The following is a 24,413-nucleotide window of genomic DNA, read 5'->3' as shown; positions in this document are numbered from 1 at the left end:
TAGCATCTAGATCAGGGACGGGCAACCACAGTCCTAAAGGGCCACAACCCTACAGGTTTTCAAGATTCCTACAATGAATTTGCATGTATTGTTTCTGTTTTATGCAAATCAGTCTTACACATATTCATTGTGAAAATCTTGAAAACCCAACTAGGTTGAAGCCTTTGAGGACTGCATTTGCCCACCCCTGATTTAGATACTGTAACTTCTGACCCCCAACATAAGAACATAAGAATTGCCATACTGGGACAGACCGAAGGTCCATCAAGCCCGGTATCCTGTTTCCAAGAGTCCAACCCAGGTTTCAAGTGCCTGGCAGAAGCCAAGAGTAGCAACATTCCAGAGCTGAGACTGTGATGTCATAATGCCTCATTCCATCAATGTATAAGAGCCAAACTCATCAGTGATGTCACAATGGCTTGAATGTGCTATACTTGGCTCACATAAGAACATAAGAGCTGCCATACTGGGACAGACCAAAGGTACATCAAACCCAGGTCCCAAGTCCCTAGCTAGATCACAAGTAGTAAAACAGATTTTATGCTGCTTATCCTAGGAATAAGCAGTGGATTTTTCCAAGCCATCTCAATAATGGCCTATGGACTTCTCTTTTAGGAAATTATCCATGGAAGGTCAGCAGCTTTAGAAATCACTGACCACTGCTGGATGAATACTGGGGTGTAAATATTTTAAACACTCTAATGGATACAACGTGCATTAAAGAATTCACATACTTACAAAGGAAAACACCATGGGGCAGCTAGAAAAGGCAGAAAAAAACGGCATAATGAAAAGAGCACAAAGGGATAATAACATTGTACATACAAACATAAAAACAGGCTGCTTCTGTTGTATTCTTTTTCTCTTGTCAGGGATGTCAGTTTGGCCTCAGAATGACTTCCCTCCTCTTTATTGCTTACAAAGAAACCTTTTTGCACAGATAGGTTGCCTGCTGAATTAAGATGCTCTTTTCCACAGTATATTGCTTCTGTCAGGGCCGATCCGTTGTTTCTGCAGATAATAATGCCAAATACGTGAACAACAATCAGCGCAGTGTACTAATGAATGCACCTCCCTATCAGATTAGCTTGCCGAAAGACTTTCTACTTAAATTAAAGCTTGCTCAGGCATAATACTAAATCATGCAAATGGTCCTGGGCTTTTCAGGTAATACCGTCATATATTAATGTAATTTCTATCCACCAAAGCATGCAGATGGTTCCAGTCTCTAGCTGCTTGTCTCCAAAGCCTTTCCTGGGCTGCCATTTTGTAATTACAGTGCAGGCAGGTTGTCTGCATGCTGCCGCTAGATTTCCCATGGTGCACTAGCAGGCTAGGCAATGTATTTTAAAATTATTCTTCTTGTGTGGCCCTCATAACATAAATGTAAATCTTTTATGCTAACGCTGTCAGGGGTTTAGCAGAAGGGCTCAGAGGTGCTCTGATGTAGAAATCACCAGTAATCCATCAACTGAATACCATCTGGGATGTGGTAAATGACTCACAATTTGGAAGCACTGAAAGCAAACACTTTACAGTAAAGTTATATCATACATACAGTACTGTAGCAATTTTGCTTAATGGCGAATGCCTAAGATATCTACGCATTCCAGAGCTTAACATTGTTGTTCAGTGGCTTCCTTCTAAACCAGTATTTTGTAATTATTACCTGACGATGAAAAAAAAAAATACTGAAATTTCCCAATATTTTATAATTATTACCCGAGGACAAAAAAAAAACCCCTGAAATGCCACAATTTTTTTTTTTTTAATGTTGCTGTCAGACCAATACCCTGGTCTGACCCTTAATGCACATGTTAACATTTCAGAATTACTGGTATTCAAAAGAAACTGTTTGGAAGGAGGTTTTTAAGTGGGGGAGGGGCTGCACGGTCTATTTGCTCTATAATTCAAAAGGAAAAACCTACAAGCTTTGGAGCACTCAGTGGTATGCAGTATGTCTGTGTTCTGTGCCCAGCAGTAGCTGGGATTTATGACACAGACATCTCGGAGGACTGTGCCTAAAACAAGCAACAACCCATCTGAGACCACTGCAGGAACAACGTTATATTGTCTGTACCGACTGACTGTCTTACAAAGAAAGGGGCTGCTTGCTGGGTTTCCTGCAGAAGCAGCAGTATACTTAATTACACTGACTGCCAATATCTTGTAGTCTCCTGCAGCTGACTTTTGCAGAGCATTTTGTGCCATAGGTTTAAGAAAAATAATCATTGTTATTTTGGCTTTATAAAGCATTGGTGTATCCAGCAAAATCTCAACCTTGCAGTCATGACACTTGAGGCAATGACACAACCAGTATCTAGCTCGTGAATTTAATACCTCTCGGTTCCCATCACTCTTTTTGTTTTGGAAAATTATTTTTACTTGGGGGATTTAGATCATGCCTTTTCAGCAGTAGGTTCAAGATGAGCTACATTTAGATATAGTGTTTTCTCATCTTTGTATGCACTAATGTAGGCTGTTTGAAAATTGCTCCCTTTGTTTGAACTTGGCTCTATGATATGGCAAATGAATTGTAGAATGACATAAAAAAGTAACAGTAAAGCATTGAGCTTGTGAAGAATTCAAAGTGCCAATAATATTACAAATAACTATGTTATCCTCATTTTTTTTTTTCACAGCTCAGATCCTCTGTAGTTTGACCTTGAACAACTAATGGTTTCAATCCTTAGGGAGAAATATTTTTTTCACTCAGAGAATAGTTCAGCTCTGGAATGCATTGCCAGAGGATGTGGTAAGAACGGTTAATGTAGCACAGCACATGAAAAACATAGCTTTAGTTTTCTTGCTAAAAAGCTACCCTGGGGGTCTTCAGGTCGCAGCGGGGGGGGGGGGGCGCCCGATCATGGCGGGGGGGTGTCCAATCACGGAGGGGGTGCCTGATGGCGACGGGGGGGGGTGCCCAATGGCGGCAGGAGGGGGTGCCGGATCATGGGGGGATTGTGTCAGATCGTGGGGCCTTCGGGGAGAGCAAAGCTGGTTCTCATGGGGGGGGGAGCAATGCCGGTTCTTGTGGGGGGGGGAACGTATCAAAGCGAGTTTCCATTATTTCCTATGGGGAAACTCGCTTTGATAAACGAGCATTTTGGATTACGAGCATGCTCCTGGAACGGATTATACTCGTAATCCAAGGTACCACTGTATCTGTTTTGATGTGTCCCGTTTATGTGGTGCCTTATTAAATGTATTTTGAGCTTAATAAAGCAAAAATAAAAACCCAGAGAGCTATTTAGCAGATCACATTAAGAACATCCAAACTGTACCTAAGATCTGGAAGAACGCCCAAAGAGTGCCTACGTTCCGTCCATAGAACTCAGGTCTATCTGAAGCCTAAACTGTGCTCAAAAGTAGACTGCCTTACAATGCCTATAAGACCCAGTTTTACAATTGCTATGTAGCTTGGTAGCACACTGGTTAAACCTATACCCTTCTATCCTAATGTTGCTGGTTCAAATCCCAATCACTCTATCTGATAGAAGAGAAATAAATAAAAGCATTAAACAGATCCAACTCCTAGTATTACAATTATAATGAAAAACAGCATAAAATCACCATTCTAATAAAATATTATAACATTAAGAACATTGTTTGAACATCTAAATCTCACCTAAAACCTGATTCCCTAAAGGATGCCTAAAAAGTTAGAAGCCTAAACAGTGCTGAACTCTGCTGAGTGTGATTCTACAAAGGGTGCCTAACTTTAGATGCATTTTGTAGAATCATGGCCTCTCTGTCCATAGTGGACTCACAATCTAAGTTTATATACCTGGAACAATATAGAGGGTTAAGTGACTTTGGAGTGGCAGTTGGAATTGAACCCAGTTCCCCTGGCTCTCAGCTCACTGCGCCAACCATTATGCTACTCCTCCATTTATAGATGTATCTCGGATCTATGTAGAAAACTCCATTTTAGAAAGCTGTGATTTACACGTGTAAATCTGCAATGCATGCATATGAAAAGGGCATGGTTTCGGCAGAATTAGGGCAGAGCCAAAAATATGCATGTATTCCTCATTTCAGTCTCTGAGATTAAAGTTTAATGTTGGGATTTACAGTGGCTGCCGTGGACATCTATGTTTTGTAAAAGTGCTCAGTTTTGGCAACACTTGACAAGAGGTATTAAGAGAGCTTGCCCTATTAATCCCCCAATTTCAGAACTGGCATTCTTAGATTCTTTCATTTCTAGGGATAATGCAAGCTGATTGTTTGGATTTCAATTTTTGATGTTTGTTTCAAAAGGTTATTTGGGCAGAACGACTGCTAGTCATATTGGGCCTGATATTCAGGCCACTTTTCTGGCGTACAAAGTGAAGTGCTGCTTGACTGTCTTTTTTTATGATGCTAGCCATTTGGCTAGTGCTGTGAAACAAATACCTGGCTTGTGACTATCCATTCAAAGGTAGACTGGCTAATTTGCAGTCCTAATTTTAAATGAACAACTTTTCTATTTACTAAGGCCTGAATTCTGTAAATGGCCCTGTTCTCAGCGGCCATTTTAAAAAAATGGCCACCGATCACTTGTCAGTCACGCAACGGCACCATTTACAGAATTGCAGCTACACGAAAGGTAGGCATCTAGAACTGTAGGCCAGAGTTTTAATTCCGGCACCTACCTTTCATGAGAATCACCTCTACAGAGGCGCCTCACAACACCTAATGCCACTTCCGGCGTTAACCACCCCTACAATGGCATTTAGCGTCATAAGGCGCTACCAAAGGTGCGATAATGGTGGCATTTGTGGAGGCTTCTTTAGGTGCCTCCATATTATTAAGTTGAATTTTAATAGGTTTTTAATTGGTGCACCGATTAAACCAATTAAACCCAATTAAGTTACTTGGTGTTAGGGTGTCTACTGCTGCCTTACTTTTGGCACAGTTTATAGAATTGGGTCTTAAATGGACATGGCTTCTAAGGTCTAGATTATGTAAATGATGCCATTATCAGCGGCTGTCTAAAAAAATGGCCGCTGATGTAATGTAATGTAATTTATTTCTTATATACCGCTACATCCGTTAGGTTCTAAGCGGTTTGAAGAAAATATACATTAAGATTATAAATGAGAAGTAAGAAGGTACTTAAAAAATTCCCTTACTGTCCCGAAGGCTCACAATCTAACTAAAGTACCTGGAAATTAATAAAGAAGAGAAAATAAAGATGGTTGAAAAAAGAAAAATTCTATGTGAATTTATAGGATGGAAATTAAACTGACAGTGAAGAACTGTATGAAAAATACATATGGAATTCAGTTAGAGAGGGTAGGTTACAATCTATTTATGGTATTTGTTTAATTGGAAGGTGTTAAGGTGGGTAATTTGGGGGAAGATTATCTGAAGGTAGGTGAATCTTCTGGAGGTAAAAGAGGAGGGGTTAAGATATTTGGATGAATTTTTTGAAAAGCAGGGTTTTGATTTCTTTTCTGAATGTTTTGAAGTTGTCTGATATTGTCATAAGATTGGAGATGGAATGGTTGATTTTTGCTGCTTGTGTTGCTAGAAGGTTGTCAAACATTTTCTTGCGTTGTGTGCCTTTGAGTGGGGGGAAGGCGAAAGGGTTCGAGGTTCTTCTGTGTCTTGATCACATGTCGATCACACAACGGCACCATTTATACAATTGTAGTTTTTGTCTAAGGTAGGCAGCAGAAATGTAGGCCAGGGTTATTAAAGCCTAGATTTCCAGTGATGAGAATCACATCTATAGAGGTGCCTTAGAACGCCTAAGGATAACCATGCCATCTTTGACCTTAAGCATTCTAAGGCACCTCCATAGATGTGATGAAGGCGACATTTGCATAGGCACCAGTAGGCGCCTACATATTTTTGAAAACAATTTTAAAATTGTTTTTAAATGGCTCCGATGCTCATAGCATTCTTATGAGCATCAGAGCTTTTACAACAGCGGCCGGCGATTTAAAAAACCCATTGCGCTGCTTGATAAAAGGAGTCCTTAAGGCGCCGTTTATAGAATATGGACCTAAATGCATAGATGTAGGCTCCATCTTTGCTTCCTCCCCAGAGCCAGCTCCTTCTTATATGGATAAAAGCCGGCAAGTTAAATGCCCAATTTTATCCATATTAGGGCTGAAAATAAAAGATAAGCGAGTTACGTTAATAAACTTATAATTTCCTTTAATATTAGACCCAAAATTGTTGTGGTTTTATTAAATTACATATGATAGTAATTTAATGCTACATTTTTTTTGTAACTCACTTGGGGCTATTCGAAAAGCAAGCAATTACAAAATGAAGATAAAAACACACCCACATTCAATAACGTAATTACATGCAGTTCATTTTCAACTATGCTCACAGAGGCCACAGAGAAATAGTGTCTCTTCAAATGAATACATCCCCCTTTTACAAAATTGTAGCGTGGTTTTTAGCACTGGCCGTGGCGGCAACAGCTCTGATGATCATAGGAATTCTATGAGCATCGCCGCTGTTACTGCTACGGCCGGCCCTGAAAAACACGCTACGGTTTTGTAAAAGGAGGGGATAGTTCTTTCTGTTTAAGTGATCATGTTACAAGAAAAAAATCTAGAAGTGAACTGTACGTAACTTTAATTCTTTGAATATTATACAAAATATCTTTCAAGCAGAAAAAGAATAGCAAAGAAAATATTCAGTACTAAAAGTTGCTTCATGAGAATTTTGAAAATATACTTTTAGATTTCCGTAAATTATATCATCTTTTATGTGGGAGATACTATACAAAAGTGCATGGATTTATTTTTAGTAGCTGTTCTGGATCTGACAACTAATAAATATTAGTACTAACTTTATTAATACAATTTATTACCTTACAGCCCTAGCAATCATTTCTATTGTAGTCTTGCCATCTGAGAATTGATACAATGCAAATATCATTTATACGGTAAAATGAAAGAAAATGGTGAAAGATGTAGCAGTGTTCACTCTATATATATCTTTCAACGTGTTATTGTGACCCCTTATTATATTTGCCTTTCGATCTGTTGCTTGCAACTTTATGAAATCAATATTAATGCAGTTTGTTCAGGGGAAAATAGCTGGCAATATTTGTTTGGTGATGTTTGCTTTGACCTTATGGTCGTTTCATTGCTCTGCCTCGTTTCCCCATGATCATGGGTTTGAAAACTAAAACTACCTCTAGTGCTTAAAGAGAAGTTCTAAAGAAGAAGATATTTAGTATTTATATATCTCTTATAGCCTTATATACCTGGGGCAATAGGGGATTAAGTGACTTGCACAGGGTCACAAGGAGCAGCATGGAATTTGAACCCACAGCCTTAGAGTGCTAAGGCTGTAGCCAGTGGTGTAGTAAGAGGACATGGGGGTGGACTACCCTAGGTGCCGTCTTTGTTCATCCGCTCAACCCTGCGTACCTCATTAAAATTTCACTGGCACGAGTAGCATCTTCCACTTGCTGCTCGCACTGGCCTTAGCATCCTTCTGATGTCACTTCCTGGTCACCACACACTCACCAGAGCAGGTAATTCTGAAACTATAAAGGAACACAGGTGCTTGCTTTCCTTTACAGAATACTAATGTTAACAGGCTATTTAAATGTATATAATTTAGGCAAGAGCACTTAAGGCAGCTATAGAGTTGGTATAAGCATTCACATGTAAAATGCCAAAGAAAGAAGTGTAACCTATAAGCAGTGTTTTCTAAGTTGATCCCAGACTACACCCTTGCGGTCGCCGGGAGGGTGGGGAGGATCGCGTTTGTCAGGGAGAGAGGGCCCTTGGCTGTTTTTTGACAGGTCTGCCTGTCTTTTCTTTCTTTTTTTTTTATGGAGCAGATATTTTGCGTTTGTAACAAACGCAAAATATCTGTGCCATGGAAAAAAAACGAATAAAAAAGATAGGCAGGCCTGTCAAAAAAACCTGCAGACCTGTTGGTAACTCAGTTACCGTTACAATATCCAAAATACTGAATGAAGTGTGTAATAATTGCTTAAATTATCCTAAAAGCCTCAGCCCCACCACTCCACCGCTACATGTTTCTTAAAGCAGGAAGAATTACATGGTTCTCATCACCGGCTTTCCGCTAGTATCTTTGCTGAGCCAGATGGCAAGGAAGGCTACGGGAGGCTCTTGATAAAGCACAGGAGTGCAAAACATGTCGGGTCGATTCTCCCAAGTCATGTCAGCTTTAAAGATAAGTGGCTTTAAACACTAAATGGTGATATTATAGTTTTAAAGAAAAAAGTAAATTAAAATAATAATAAAATAAAGCAGCAAAGATACTAGGGGAAAGCCAGTGATGAGAACCACGTAATTCTTCCCGCTTTAAGACACATATAACAGTGGAGTGGTGGGGCTGAGGCTTTTAGGATAATTTAAGCAATTATTACACACTTCATTCAGGATCTGGATATTGTGACTGTTACTGTCATTCCGAATTAAGGACATAAAAAAAAATTTACATTACTGAGGAGCTGTTGGTAACTCAGTTAACGACAAGTCTGCCGCAGTCGGGTTTGACAATAGTCAAACCTGATTCGAAATAGCCAAGCAATTGTTAGTGAATCAATCGCTTGGCTATTTTACATGGGGGTTTTACTTATTTGCATGCACAGATTGGGATCGGATCACTACACAGGTTCGTGTATCCGGTTGGAGGGAAATCGGGTCCCAAAAAGCTCGCAAACTGATTTAGGGGATCAGGCCGGAAACCACTACCTGGTGGCACACTTCAGCTTTCTGCACCCCATCAGATTCCCTGTCTCACTACCTCAGACCTCACCATCCGCCTCCGTTATTTTGACTCGGCTGTTGCTTTTACGCTCATGGTTGCATGGTGTTTGAATAGTTCAAAGTAGCAATCAGGCCCCAGATGGCAGAAAGTAAGATGTGGCCTGAGGTGCTGCACTGCATTCTTCCCTCTACCAGTCTAAACTAGAGCATGGTGTGGACGATGAATGAGGAGAAAGTAAATGAACTGAGATGGGAGGGTATGATGGAGGAAAGAGAGGTCTGAATAAAGAGGATGGGAGGATGGTGTAAAAGAGGGGTTTGAGAAATGGAAACTTGGGGAAGAGGGATGGGTGGTGATGTGTGAAAAGGAAACTGAAGAGAACTATGAGAGGGGCTGGGGAGAGTTACAGTATGTGAAATAGGAGCTAAGAAATGTGAGTGATGTAGAAAAAGGAGTAGCGTGTTTGTGGAAGGGAACTTGGAGCAGGATGTATGAGAAAAGGGGAGCAGAGGGATAGTGGATCGGTAGGTATGTGTGTCTATGTGTATCCGAGCATTTAGAATGGGAACCGAACGGAATTGAAAGAGAGCTATGGCTTGAGAGAAATGGAGAGGACCATGGTAGGAAGGAGGAAGGGTTTATGAGGGAGAGTAATACTGGAGGTGGGAAATAAATATCTCCCTTCTCTCTAAATTCCATAAGAACATAAGCAATGCCTCTGCTGGGTCAGACCTGAGGTCCATCGTGCCCAGCAGTCCGCTCATGCGGCGGCCCAACAGGTCCAGGACCTGTGCAGTAATCCTCTATCTATACCTCTCTATCCCCTTTTCCAGTAGGAAATTGTCCAATCCTTTCTTGAACCCAAGTACCGTACTCTGCCCTATTATGCCCTCTGGAAGCGCATTCCAGGTGTCCACCACACGTTGGGTAAAAAAGAACTTCCTAGCATTCATTTTGAATCTGTCCCCTTTCAACTTTTTCGAATGCCCTCTTGTTCTTTTATTATTCGAAAGTTTGAAGAATCTGTCCCTCTTTACTCTCTCTATGCCCTTCATGATCTTGTAAGCCTCTAGCATATCCCCTCTAAGTCTCCTCTTCTGCAGGGAAAAGAGACCCAGTTTCTCCAATCTCTCAGCGTATGAAAGGTTTTCCATCCCCTTTATCAGACGCGTCGCTCTCCTCTGAACCTTCTCGAGTAACGCCATGTCCTTCTTAAGGTACGGCGACCAATATTGGACGCAGTACTCCAGATGCGGACGCATCTGCCCGATACAATGGCAGGATAACTTCTTTTGTTCTGGTTGTAATACCCTTTTTGATTATGCCTAGCATTCTGTTTGCCTTCTTAGCAGCCGCTGCGCACTGTGCCGTCGGCTTCATTGTCATGTCCACCATTACCCCCAAGTTCCATTCTTGGGTACTCTCATTTAATAACATCCCTCCCATCGTATAGTTGTACCTCGGGTTTCTGTTTCCCACATGTAATACTTTACATGTAATACTTTCCACTCCCTCAAAATCCCAGGACAATTTTCTGACTTCTTCCCCCTTCACTCCTTATCCTTAGCCACGTTTCCTTTCCCCAAAATTTCCTTCCTATTTTTAATCTCCTCTCCCCACTCCACCCCAAGATGTTTTTCTTTCCCTGAGTCAGAAATTGCACTCTCCAACCCCCCCCCCACCTCAAGTAAGGGACTGATTTACTAAGATTTTTTTTTCAGTGGGGTAACAATCATGATTCTAGCTAAACTAATAATTCAAAAGTAGTATGCTAGTCTACTTTAATGCACAGAAATAAAGATTTAATAAATTTAAAAAATATATATTTAAAATGTATCCTTTTTACTGGACTAAGTACTTTTCTCAACTAGGCTTATTGAGAGCTAAAGCACTTTTTCCTCAAATCAGAACAAGATGTAAGAAAGTAGAGGCAGTGAGACCAAAAAAGAGAGCCACATGGCAGCTTAGGCAGGAGAACAGAAAGGTCAGTGCTGACTCAGGCAAAAGTCATCCTCTGACAGAATGCAAATTATTCTAAAACCTGCTCAGAAGCTATAACTGCACAGCACTGCACAGGAGAAAATACAGTTGGACTGTTCCCTGTTGTGACTGCTGGGTTTAGTTATAAGAATGCTTAATTATAGCATCAACAGATCAAACAGTGACAGGTGAGATTTATGACTTGCCATCTTTTCTACGGCAGCTTTCTCACAAAAAAAATGCTGATATAAAAGATTCTGAACCCAATTTTTGTTTTGGGTGTTCAGGTTGCAATTTAGATGTACAGTATTTCGGCGTATATATGAGTATATCAAACTACCAGAATTATGGGGCTGTGGCAAAAGCTGCAACATTCACCCTTTTCCTTGGAATTGGCAAGCCTTTAATAAAAAATTGGCATGGAATACCCCACTGGGGGGGGGGGAGGCAGAGCTGAAGCTTCATTGTTGGCAGTAGTCATGGTGGCAAGGATGCATTTTTTGTCTCCACACCATAGCCCGCTGCTCCAGTACTTGTACTTATCACTCTACATCACCTAGGGGCTTAGAGAACATGACAGTGCAGTGGATCAAGCCATATTCTCCATCTAGGCCAGTGTCTCTCAAACTGTGGGCCAAGGCACAATGGTGTGCCCCGAAGAGATTCTGGGTGTGCTATGAGAGATTCCAGAATTTTACTTTATTTAAAAAAAAATCCCTTCATAAGTATATACTAGCATAGATGACCATGTACATCGCGTATGCAAGAGTTTGTCAATGTTACCGTGTTTCTCCGAAAATAAGACCTACCCTAAAAATAAGCCCTAGCATGATTTTGGGGGTATGTCTTAATATAAGCCCTACCCCCTGAAAATAAGCCCTAGTAGTAGGCAGCCGCGTTTCTCCCCGCCCCGCCAGCCGTTCCCCACCATTCAGCCAAACTGCCGAACCCCCACTGACACTCCATCCTTCCCTCCCAACCGATCCCTGCTGACCGTGACCATAAATACCTTGGGTCAGCAGCATTCACAGACTGCTTCATAGCCTTCTCGCTGGGGCCGTCTGTGTACTAATGACATCACCAGTACACAGATGGCCCCATTCTCTTCCATATGACTGCCAAACTCTACATTCAATGTGCATGTCCAGTTCTTTAAACTTGTTGTAAACCGCATTGAATCCCAGCTGAAAAATTGTGGTATAGAATAAAAATATATGGCATGGTATCTAACGTTTATTGTCCTTTATAAAATCATCCCATATACAACCTTGCTCCTGCAATGAATAAATTAAAATTATCAAAACAAACATTTCCCCAAAAGACATGGGGACTATCTGGACTAATGCAAAAAGTTTGATGAGAAATATGCACAGGGATTTCCAAATGAAATCTCTACACCTGAGATCCTCAAATCCAGTGTTTGAGGTCCACAACCCAGCCTGGTTTTCAGGATTTTCACAAAGAATATGTATGAGATCTATTTGTATAAAATATAAGCCTCAAATTCAGCTGGATTTCATACATATTCATTGTGAAAATGAAATGTATGCATAGAAATTCTGAAACCAGGCTCACAGTTATGGACCTCAAAGACTGGATTTCAGGACCCCTGCTCCACATGCTGCTTGCTGCCTTCATTCTATTTCTGCTTCTTGAAGGAGTCTTGTGTGCTGTTTCACACTGTGCCTGTTCTTATCCGGAGAATGGAAGACAATTTTCAGATGAAATTTGCAGAAATCATTAAAAAATTGCCCTCTTAAACCTAAGGGCTCCTTTTACAAAGGTGCGTTAGGGCCTTAACACACGGAATAGCGTGCGCTAAAATGCCATGCGCGCTAGCTGCTACCGCCTCCTCTTGAGCAGACGATGGTTTTTCAGCTAGCGAGCGCTATAGCGCGCGCTAAAAACGCGAGCGCACCTTCGTAAAAGGAGCCCTAAGTTTTTCTAAAAAAAAATTGTAGAATAGAGTATTATTAGTATTACTCATATTTTATTTTTACTTTAAATTTCACCACGCGCTGAATTTCTTCCAACCTAGACCTCAAAGTTGAATAGACTTGCCGCCTTCTGAAAAATATAGACCAAACTTGCTCTCAAGTTAAGATCTTTGGACTTGTTAAATAATTTTCTTGTCAAAACCCAGCATAATTAAAGCAGAACATCTGAGTAAGGATTTCCAGAAAACAAAAGAGCTGAGCTGTTAATGTCTGAATCAAGAAACCCAATTTTGTATGCAGCAGGAGCGCTGAATGGTGAATTGTTAGATCACCCTCCTACACGTTCAATGTCACTGGAGAATGAAAGCATTGTCAGGCACTACTTGGAATTCTTTGGCAGACTGTTTTTTGTTGTTGTTGTTGTTGTTTTAAATCTGGACCCAAGTGGAGGAACATAATCAGAATAGGAAGATAAAATTAATTTTTATGCCAACTACTAAAACTCTTACAGAACAGGGAATTGTTTATACATGAGAGGAGGCCAGTGTGTCATTTGCTGCATGTTAAGCAAATAGTACTAGCAACTTTTATATATATATATATATAGCTCAGCAACTAAAATAAAATGACCAAGATCCTTTTTAAAAAAAATTTAAGCTTCTTCCCTAAGGAAATATTTCTGTTTAATGATACTGAACACTTCTCCCGCTTAGCTCCCCTCACTGTTAGAATCAAAGACATCGGGGTGCCATTGTGTTGGTGTTTATCTGAATCCCTTGCAGCTATCACACTGATGAACATAAGCCATAAATAATATCTTATGAAGAACTGAAAGGAACGTTTGAAAAATGAGACTGTTAAAAATGGGGAAACGGTGAGCATGGCAGACAAATACCATTGAGCCCATCCAGTCTGGTGATCTCCATCTTTCGTCCTACTTCTGCAGATCTTCATTGATCCTTGGCCTTTCCTTGTTCCAGAAATCTTCCAATACTTTCTTAAAATCTAGCATTTTCTTTGCTTCTGTTATCTCATACGGGACTCCGTACCATGGACCCATTACTCTATGCACAAATACTCCTGAGTCTCTACTTTTTATCCTCACTCATAGCTCCCCCTCATTATCAGGACTGGATTTGTGATTTCAGCTAGAACATAAGAACATAAGTATAGCCTTACGGGGTCAGACCAATAGTCCATCAAGCCCATTAGCCCGTTCTCATGGTGACTGATCCAGGTCCCTAGTATCTAGCCAAAACCCAAGGAGTAGCAACTTTCCATGCTATCGATCCAGGGCAAGCTGTGGCATCCCCATGTCTTTCTCAATAACAGACTATGGACTTTTCCTCCAGAAAATTGTCCAAACCTTTCTTAAAACCAGCTACACTATCCACTCTTACCACAACCTCTGGCAATGCATTCCAGAGCATAACTATTCTCTGAGTGAAAATTTTATTCCTTCTATTGGTTTTAAAATTATTTCCCTGTAACTTCATTGAGTGTCCCCTAGCCTTTGTAATTGTACCCGTTCTACTCCACTCAGGATTTTGTAGACTTTGATCATATCTCCCCTCAGCCATCTTTTTTCCAAGCTGAAGAGCCCTAATAACCTTTTTAGTCTTTCCTCATAGGAGAGGAGTTCCAGCCCCTTTATCATCTTGGTCGTTCTTCTTTGAACCTTTTCTAGAACAGCTATATCTTTCTTGAGATAAGGAGACCAGAATTGAACGCAATACTCCAGATGAGGTCGCACCATGGAGCGATATAGAGGCATTATAACATTTTTAGTCTTGTTAACCATCCCTTTTTAAATAATTTCTAGCATCATGTTTGCTTTTTTGGTCACTGCCACACATTGGGTAGAAGGTTTCATCGTATTGTCTACGATGCCACCCAGATTCTTTTCTTGGGCGTTAACCCCCAAGGCGGACCCTAGCATCCGGTAACTGTGATTCAGGTTTTTCTTTCCAATGAGCATCACTTTGCATTTTTCCACATTAAATTTCATCTGCCACTTAGATGCCCAGTCTTCCAATTTCCTAAGGTCTGCCTGCAATTTTGCACACTCCACATGCGTTTTGACAAAGTTTAGTATCATCTGCAAATTTAATCACTTCACTCATTGTTCCAATTTCCAGATCATCTATAAATAAGTTAAATAGCACTGGTCCAGAGGTTAAAGGCAAGGATCTCATACTAAAGCTCAGGGAGCCAAGGGAGAATCCCTGGAGAGTGAAGTATAGGGTTGGTAGTTTTGGAGAGTGCCATGGTAGCATCACCTAAGAGGTAAAGGGTCGTCTAGGATTTGATATACTGCTTTCCAGTGATACTGTACAACCAAAGCAATTTATATTTTATTATATACCTAAGAATTGCCATACTAAGACAGATCAAAGGTCCATCCAGCTCAAAATCCTGTTTCCAACAGCTGATAATCCAGGTCAACAAGTATCTGGCAGAGAATCCCAACAAGCAGGAAAGTCACATGTAACTTACTCCCAAGGATAAGCAGTGGCATTGCCAAGGTCTATCTTAATCATGTACAACCTAAAACTAGTCACCCCAGCAGTATACAGTAATATAATGAAAATCAATAAAAAAAATACCGCTAATAGCAAACAATACACAACAGTATTGTTAGCCCGACAAACTTGAAGGGCTAGGGCCTCAGAATCGGAGCCTACGCACAGCAGTGAAACTCACAGACTGAGGATAATCCGCGTAGTGATACAGCTCCTGCTCCAATCATTGGCCGATGTATATATTTTTTAAATAGTTTTCTAAAGCATTTCAATAAAGCTAAAACTGCCTCGTCGTGGAGGTCGTGGTTTTGGATCTAAAAAATCCTCGTCAGAATTAGAACTGAAATTAGAGGATTCAGAGGTGTGATCAAACGCTACTCTCTTTTCGGTAGCGTGATCTCCAGAGTCAGATGATTTTACCCAGGGATAGACTTTATGTTGGAGATAGTCCTGTTCATCCCATTTAAACTTCTTGAACTTGTCTCTCTGAATATCAGTTCTGAACATATCCACTTTCAATTTCAGATCATCTTGGTGTTGTTTAAATTCGTTCTCATTTGAATTTTGTTTTAACGTTTTTAATTTCTCTTCTATCTCTTCTTTAATCTTAGTCATGGCTTTCCTGGTACGATCAATAATCAATACCATCAAGTCCAGAGCACATTTATTTAGGATCGCTATCCAATTCTGGTTAAACTCAACATCACGCTACCGAAAAGAGAGTAGCGTTTGATCACACCTCTGAATCCTCTAATTTCAGTTCTAATTCTGACGAGGATTTTTTAGATCCAAAACCACGACCTCCACGACGAGGCAGATGGTGAAGAGGGAATGGCCGTGGTCAAGCTCAATACTCTTATCAACATCAGAATCAAACTCAATACCAAAACCAACGTCCACAGACGCGATCCCAAAGAGGACAAAGATATCCGTAAATAGGACACAAATAAAGAAGACAACGGATATGAAGATTGTGAACTTATCCGAACATATAATAACTGCTGATGAATATAGTCTGTTGATTAAAGGTCTATCATTCGTACCTACGACTCCTGTAGATGTTTTTCAGAATAGGATTGATTTAGAAAAATTTTTTCGGACCTTTTTCGGATTAAAGCATTTTTTTCTACTGAGGCCGTGTCTGAACAGCTAGACACAGATTCAAGAGTAACCCCTAAATCCACCTGGGTTCCGCCTGGTCCGGTTGATTCGCTGATTACTGCTTTCCATAAATTGGTTGAAATGGATATCCTAAAGAGCGCCAGTAATGCTAATGATAGAACTTACTATAATATCAGTAAGGCCGAACATAATGCTATCAAGTCTCTTACTGATGATACAGACTTAATCATAAGGAAAGCAGATAAAGGCGGGACGATTGTCTTGTTAAGTAAAGAGTCGTATCTAAAAGAGGCTCGAAGACAGTTGTTTAGTTCTGATTATGATATCCTTTCTGAGGATCCAACTGAACATCTTCAATTGAAGATCAACTCTTTAACCAAGAAGGCTCTAGATGAAGGATATCTAACCAACAGAGAGTTTCGGTTTCTAAATGTACGTCACCCCAAGATTCCGATTTTCTATCTACTTCCAAAGATACACAAGTCCTCCACTTCTCCCCCAGGTAGACCAATTGTGTTGAATCGTGGTGCTTTACTTGAAGCTTCTTCCATCTACATTGACAAATTTCTTCAACAGTTTGTGTGTCAGACCACTGCGTTCACCCAAGACACGACCCAGTTTTTAAAGAAATTGGACACTATTAGGCCTGTTCCGCATTCCATTCTAGTGACTATAGATGTGTGCTCTTTGTACACAATTATACCTCAGCCTGAAGCACTACAAATAATTCATGATACCCTAGAGAAAAGACTGAACCCTAAAGTACCAACTAAGTTCATTTGTTCTCTAGCGAATATAGTGCTATGCGACAGCTTTTTTATGTTTGAAGAGCATCTCTTTCACCAGAAATCGGGTATTGCAATGGGGGGGATCACGATGGCCCCCGCTGTTGCAAATTTATTTATGGACAGGTTCGAATGTGACTGGGTGCATGGGTGTGAGTTTTTCAAGTATGTGGCCTTTTGGACCAGATACATTGATGATATTTTTTTAATCTGGAATGGCAGTCCGGATGATTTGGAAATATTTTTTGTGTATCTGGACGCCTGTCATCCTAAAGTACGCTTTACCCATTCTTGTAGTACTAACCAGATTTCTTTGCTCGATGTATCTGTTGAAATCAGGGATGGGGTTTTCTATACATCAGTTTTTACTAAACCTACTGATTGTAACTCCACTCTCCATTACTCAAGTGCCCATTCCAGCTCATTGAAAAAAAGTCTTCCCTACTCCCAGTTCTTACGGATTCGCAGGATTTGTTCCTCAAAATTGGACTTTAAAAAAGACAGGCTGATGTTCTTAAACAAAGATTTTTAGCTCGTGGCTATCCCCTAAAAGTTGTTTCTGCAGCATATAAAAGAGCTTTATACTGCGATAGGGAGAGTTTGTTTGCCCCTAAAAGATCCGATTTTCAGAAATCAGGTGAACAGTTTATGACATGTGTTGTAACATACTCTAGCCAGTGTCACCGGATGGTCCGCTCATTAAAAAGACACTGGGTGATTTTACAGACCACTGGTATCTTTAAAGCCTACAATCTGAGAATAGCTTTCCGTAGAACTAGGAATTTGAAAGAGATTTTATGCCCTTCTGTATTGCCTAATGTTAGATCTGGGCGTGAGTAGGTGTGGGTGGGCCACAAAGCGTGTGGAACATGTCAGATGTGTAAGCTCATGATATGTACCAATAGTTTCTGTAATCCTAGAGACAAAAAAGAGTACAGTTTACGTCATAATTCTGACTGCAAAACCTGTGGTGTGGTATACATCTTAAAATGCCCTTGTGCTTTAATATACGTGGGTCAGACATCTCGAAAATTTACCACAAGACTCACAGAACATAAGAGCAATATCAAGAATAAGATAGTTGGGGCTCCACTAGCTAAACACTGTATTGAAAGAGCACATGATTTGGGGTCTTTAAAAGCTTTAATCCTGGAGGTGGTTCAGCCTAGGAGTAGAGGGGGTGACTTTAGAAGGTATCTTGCAGAGAGGGAACAGCGCTGGATCAATAGGCTTGACACACTGTGGCCAACAGGCCTGAATAGATCATTTGAATGGCAACATTTTTATTAGTGTTTTCAGTGTGTGTAGTGAACTGTGACGTCATTACGGTGCGTTACGTAATGGCTATAAAACGTAGCCGGCTGCCATCTTTTCACGATTTGAAATTCTGTGACCGAGTGAAGTGATGTGAGTGTTGTTATATTGCTTTACTATTTCTTTGGGTTTTGGGAGTTTGAATGTGTTAATTCTGTTCTTAATTTGCAGTGAGCCTTGATTTAGAATGTCCTGGTGGCCCTGACGCAGCGGATGTTGTAAAATTCCCGCGAAACGCTGGCCGCGTCGGCAAACAAACACTAGTGACTGAATGAATCTTTAAAGACAAGTCAGCAACAAGATAAGTCTTTTTCTGGTCTATGTTTTTCAAATCCTGGCTTGCACTTATACACAGTACCCCTGAAAAAGTTTCTGAAGTTCAGGGTGGAGTTTTAGCTTTATTGAAATGCTTTAGAAAACTATTTAAAAAAATAAAAAAATATATACATCGGCCAATGATTGGAGCAGGAGCTGTATCACTACGCGGATTATCCTCAGTCTGTGAGTTTCACTGCTGTGCGTAGGCTCCGATTCTGAGGCCATAGCCCTTCAAGATTGTCGGGCTAACAATACTGTTGTGTATTGTTTGCTATTATCGGTATTTTTTGATTGATTTTCACTATCTTAATCATGGACATTTCATCTAGGAATTTGTCCAAACCTTTTCTTTTTACATTTTTTTAATTTATAAATTTTCAATAATTATACAACATAAAAAATTAACCAAATATAACAATAGCTGCATTAATAATATAAATTGCAAATGTATACATAACAACCTCAAAAGTTAACCAGGTCAGTGAGTACAATCTGTGTCTAAGATGTTCCAGTTTCTAATAAAGGATGATATATGATTGTGCTTTAATGCTATAATCTCTTCATATTTCCTATATGCACATAAGTTATTCCGCCATTCATGATGGTTGACATACTGATTATTCTTCCAATGGAGGATCACAATATACAGAGCCAGAGCTATCATAAAATCAAATAATCTGGAACTAGTGGATGTAATGTCAATCATAGGATTAGACAATCGTAATATAACAATGTCATATGATAACGGAACAGATATAGAAAATATAGTATGCCATACTTGAGACCAATATTGCGACAAATTAGTACAAAAGAAAATCATGTGAGATAATGAGCCTATTGAGTTATTACAAGACCAACAGGTGTCAGGTGTTTTACGTGGAAGCTTAGCAAGTTTTGCAGGAGTCCAGTAAGCTCCGTTCACCTATATGTGGACTCTTCCGGCATGCCTAAGTACGCCTAAGTCGCATCTACCCAACTCATGGCCAACTAATGCCAACTAGACCTGGTTTTGCAACGCCTACATTTTAGGTGAGAATGTAGACAAGTTAGGATGCTGAGCAGCGTGCGATTCTGTAAATGGACATCTATTTTGAAGCCACATCCATGCCACACTGACGCCTATCACATTAGCTGCAGCTTTTTCCGATGGGCTTCCACAAAATTGTGGACGCCTATTTTGTGAATCGCATCCAGCCTTTGGACGTCTAACTTCCAATTATTGCTTGTTAAAGTCATTAATTGGACTTATTTTCTACTTTATTTGGACCCCTAAGTCAATGGACATCCACATTGTGGACACCTAAAGTTAGACGTCCTTTACAGAATCTGCCCCTTAATGTTTTCACCATTTGATACCCTAGGCTGATGCCTCTGTTTATGCCTTAATCCAGACCTGCTCAATCAAGCATCTTTCCCTTGAGAAAAAGCCTTCTGTAATGAATCAATATAGATATAGTCATGCCAAATATATGCAGGAAAATGGAAAATAAAAAAGGAAACCTGTGAATAAGAACAATCAAGGTGATATTTTGAAGAATATGAACAGTACTACTTTGCTAAACAAACTGAAAAAAAAAAATGCATCGTATGTGTGTCTACACTACATTATTACTCTGAATATGAGCTTGGTAAGTACATTAATGAAGTCAAACTCTATGATAATGAAATGGTGAGATTGTGGAAATGAAAAAATAATAAGGTTAACCGTCTAATCGGCCTTGACAAGCCAGAGAAAAAGATAAATAGGCAGACAGCTGGAGAGAAATGTTATATCAATTACTACACGTCTTTCATTAGTTCACCATTTGCTACTTTTAAACCATAAAGAAATATTAGAGGATTAAATCCCCAGGTGGGCAGTGCCCACGGAAATTAGACACATCCCAATGCTTATTCCAAGCAGTTTTAGTTTTTCATTTTTGACAGGCTGAGACTGTGAAGTTCATTTGGGATGTATTTGCTGGAAAATTAAATACAGAACTAAGTTTGCATTGGTTTTCAGAATTTTTTTAACCATTTTAGCAGCTCTGTTCATGCTTCTCTACTAATATTTTCTGCCTCACTTTCCAAGCTACGTCGGAGGAATCACCAGTCTCAATACAGTCCAGTTGTTCCTGAGGAAGGGGGTGTGCACCCCCGAAACGGAGTCCCGCTGGACGGATGATGTCTCACATCGGCTGGCTGTTCTATTGTTCAGAGAAGTTAAGTACTTCCTTTCATTGATTGGCTTGGTTCAGATTTGGACAGATTTGGACACTTTCCTTCCTTGTTTGGCCCCCCTGACAAGGAGTAGAGACAAGAGTTTTTTTGACTATATATATTTGTGTGTTTTTTTGATTCATTAATATCTTTTTTCACACATAGCACTTTTTGGGGGTGCACTTGATTTATTCTCACAACATAACAGGAAGAACCCGGGGATGTTTCACAGTTTACACTCTTTCTGAGTGTTAGCCGGTGACAGCCTTTCCCCAAGTGGGCGGCTGTGTTACTGAGGGTTCTCCTGTTTTACATTATACCTTCTGTAGGTTTATTCAGGTCAAGGTCAGAGTTCTCTTGTCTCTCCCCCTTGTCGGTTTGTTTTTTCTTGGGGTTGGGGAGGTTTTTTTGCTTTTCTCTACTAATATGGCAGATACGTATTGGAACCCATATTTTCATTGAGAATCCATCGTGAGCCCAAGCAGTATTATATACACAGACTTTATAGGACAAACTAATAATAAATATTAGATATCAAAAGCCTCATCTGATTGTCAGGTTGGATATATTAGTGAGCTGCTAACTAGATTCCCTAACCTGTCCTGCATATATTTGGCATGACTAAAGCTATATTGATTCATTATAGAAGGTTTTTTTCTCAAGGGAAAGATGCTCGATTGAGCAGGTCTTGATTAAGGCATAGACAACAGAGGCATCAACCTAGGGTATCTAATGGTATAAACATTAAGGGGCAGATTCCGTAAAGCACGTCTAACTTTAGGTGTCCACAATGTAGACGTCCATCGACATAGGCGTCAAAATAAAGCGGATAATAAGACCAATTAACAATAATTTTGTGGACGTCCATCGTAAAAAGCTGCACCTAATGGGATAGGCGTCGGCATGGCATGAGCATGGTTTCAAAATAGATGGTCATTTACAGAATTGCACACAGCTCAACGTCCTAACTTGTCAAGCATGGAGAAAACAATGATGAGAGCAAGTAGCTCCAATGCAAGGACACACCAACGGTACAAACTAACCTTCCCCTCCCCCTTCACGCTTATGTAGGAAGAAGCTGCATGAATTATTTGTGTACCAGGGACCCAAGATATGGAATGGTCTCTCTCTTCACCTACAACAACCATGCCAGTATTATATCTTCAGGCAGAAACTTAAAACCCACTTTTTCTCCTTGGACCTACAACAAACTTTCAGGAGCCTACCTCCTATCCTTCATTCAATGTTCACGTCCTCAGTTCTTAATCTTGATGTAAACCACATTGAATCCTAGTTGAAATGTGTGGTATAGAAGAGCAATGGTATGGTGGAAAAGACTTCGATGTAGCTGGGAGTATGGACACCACAGCAATACACTCACAACTCTTTGAACTAGCACTGGAAATATAGATACTTCAAATACTACAAGTAGATCAAGATCTGACAAATTAAAGGTTAGAAAGAGGTGGATTTAAACCTAAAGATAAGAGACTGATAATTACAGTTCAGCATAGAAGACTATGGATGAGATGTTTCACAGCAAGCACAGAAAACTGGTAAAACAAACATATGACTATGGCCAGGATTCACTAACCTGTCCAATCGGGCCCGATCTGGGTAGGTACGACAAATTCTGCAAACTCTAACATGCAGATGAGAGCGATCGGAGGAACGCCACCATCTGCAGGCACAGATCGCGCTATAACGATCCCCGCGCATGCGCAGACCATCTGTAGATGGTCTGAGCATGCGCGGGACCTCCGGGCCGTAGGAGTTGTTGTTGGGGGTTTTTTTTGTTCTTCTATTTTTTAACACTGAGCACAGCAAAAGTGCTGCCTGCCTGCCTGCCCCGAACATGCCTGCCTTCCAGTCCCGGACCCGAACACTCTGCCTACCTGCCTCGACTCTCCCACCCTTCCTCGCACTGCAAGGCGATCAAGGAACTTTTAGGAGCCCATGGTTTTAACCCCCTTAAAACCACAGGCTTGCAGTGCGGGAAAGGGTGGGAGGTTCGGGGCAGGCAGCGTGTTCTGGGCTTCAGGATAGGGGCTGACAGAACAGAGAGCAGGGCGGCAGAAGGCAGGGCAGCCGGAAAGGGCTTCAGCGACTGGTCCTCAGCAGTCACTTTTTTTGATCATCCAGCCCAGTCGGTGTTGCAGGGTTTTCTTTAGTGAATCGCGTCCCTGCCTATTTTGCATGCCGTTGCCCTCATTTGCATGCGTGAATCGGAGGGTGGTCGGAAGACAGGTAAGTGAATCGGGCCGGGGTCACTAAGGGGTCACAAACCAATTGGTACACGATCGGTTTGCTTAGTGAATCTAGCCCTAGGTACTGTAAATTCTACAGCTTTGAACTGAAAACAGTCACGTATCTCATCATGGGGTGTGAAATGGTGATATCAGAAAATTTGCACACAGAAAGATGCAATAAGATAGCATGTCTCATCCACTGAAATGTATGCAAATGCTGTTATAGGGAAACAGGATGGGATTTGATATACAGCCTTTCTGTGGTTTCAGTCAAACTAGTTCAATGTTATATACAGGCCCTTATTTTGTACCTGAGGTAAGGGAAAATTAAAGGTCCTTTTACTAAGCCACGCAGTCAAGCGCCTTGCGGCAAATACTACGACACACATTAATTTCCTATGGGCATTGGAGCATTTACTGTGCTGGCCCGTACTCAAGCTTAGTAAAAGAGGAGGAGGGAGGGGTTAAGAATCACAAGGAGCTGGAGTGGGAATTGAGTCTTGTTTTCCAGGTTCGCAGACCACTGCGTTAGCTATTAGGTTATGCCTCCATTGTTATACTGTGTTGGAAGTACTGAGATCATGATTTGGACCAAAATGCAAAAAAATGAAAGATGTGATTAATGAGGCTTTCCGATTCCCACTGATAAAAAAATCTTGATGTGAGAAAACTGGACGGTGGTAAAGAAGAAGAAAATTTACAATAACAGTACTGTTAATAGAAGTGTCAGTACCGAGAGGCTATGTGTGGAGAAAGGGAAGATCCTCGAGAAGCAATATAGTGCAAACAGAAACCAAGTAAATGTGGTAGAAAGATATACAAATTATGACAGTTTTATTGGGCGTCACCAGCCCGATTAAAAAGACTCTCCAAGCATATCTTGATATGTTTCCTGTGATACTCCTTATGAATTTTAGGAGGCAGCTCTCTTTGGGCCAACACAAATGTTGAGGTAAGAATTGCAGTGAATCTAAGAGATGGAAAATATTTTCAGTATATTCTGGCATAGGAATAATGTTTAGTCCTGTCATGATATGCACAAAATTAACCCGTTTGGAGCCAGTTCTCCTGATTAGTTGATTGCACAGCTACTTTATACTAAAGTGTTATTAAAGTGCTGGCATGTGTTTGTTTTTTTCTTCGTTTATGCTTCACTTTTTGAAGCATAGACAACATTTGTAATGTTTTCGTTATACATATAAAAATCTATAAAATTGTTGAACTAAAAGTGCTGTGATAGTGAGGAAACCATGTTTTAATGTTACTGCAGGTGACATCCCCACAGAT

At 40.5% G+C, this 24,413-nt stretch overlaps 1 long non-coding RNA gene across 1 annotated transcript in view; it reads right to left on the bottom strand.

The window, feature by feature from the left end:
• Positions 1 to 876: 876 nt before the first annotated feature.
• Positions 877 to 24,413, bottom strand: part of LOC117369252 — a 58,143-nt gene continuing 34,606 nt past the window's right edge. The window contains exons 2-3 of the long non-coding RNA XR_004541105.1: positions 7,383 to 7,501; positions 877 to 1,011 (exon numbers count right to left, since the gene is read on the bottom strand). This is a non-coding gene — a long non-coding RNA (uncharacterized LOC117369252). The remainder of the gene's footprint in view (positions 1,012 to 7,382; positions 7,502 to 24,413) is intronic.

The sequence above is a fragment of the Geotrypetes seraphini genome, chromosome 11, assembly GCF_902459505.1.
Source record: "Geotrypetes seraphini chromosome 11, aGeoSer1.1, whole genome shotgun sequence".
In the NCBI taxonomy this organism is placed as follows: Eukaryota; Metazoa; Chordata; class Amphibia; order Gymnophiona; family Dermophiidae; genus Geotrypetes; species Geotrypetes seraphini.
This window is presented reverse-complemented; position numbering and strand designations above follow the sequence as displayed.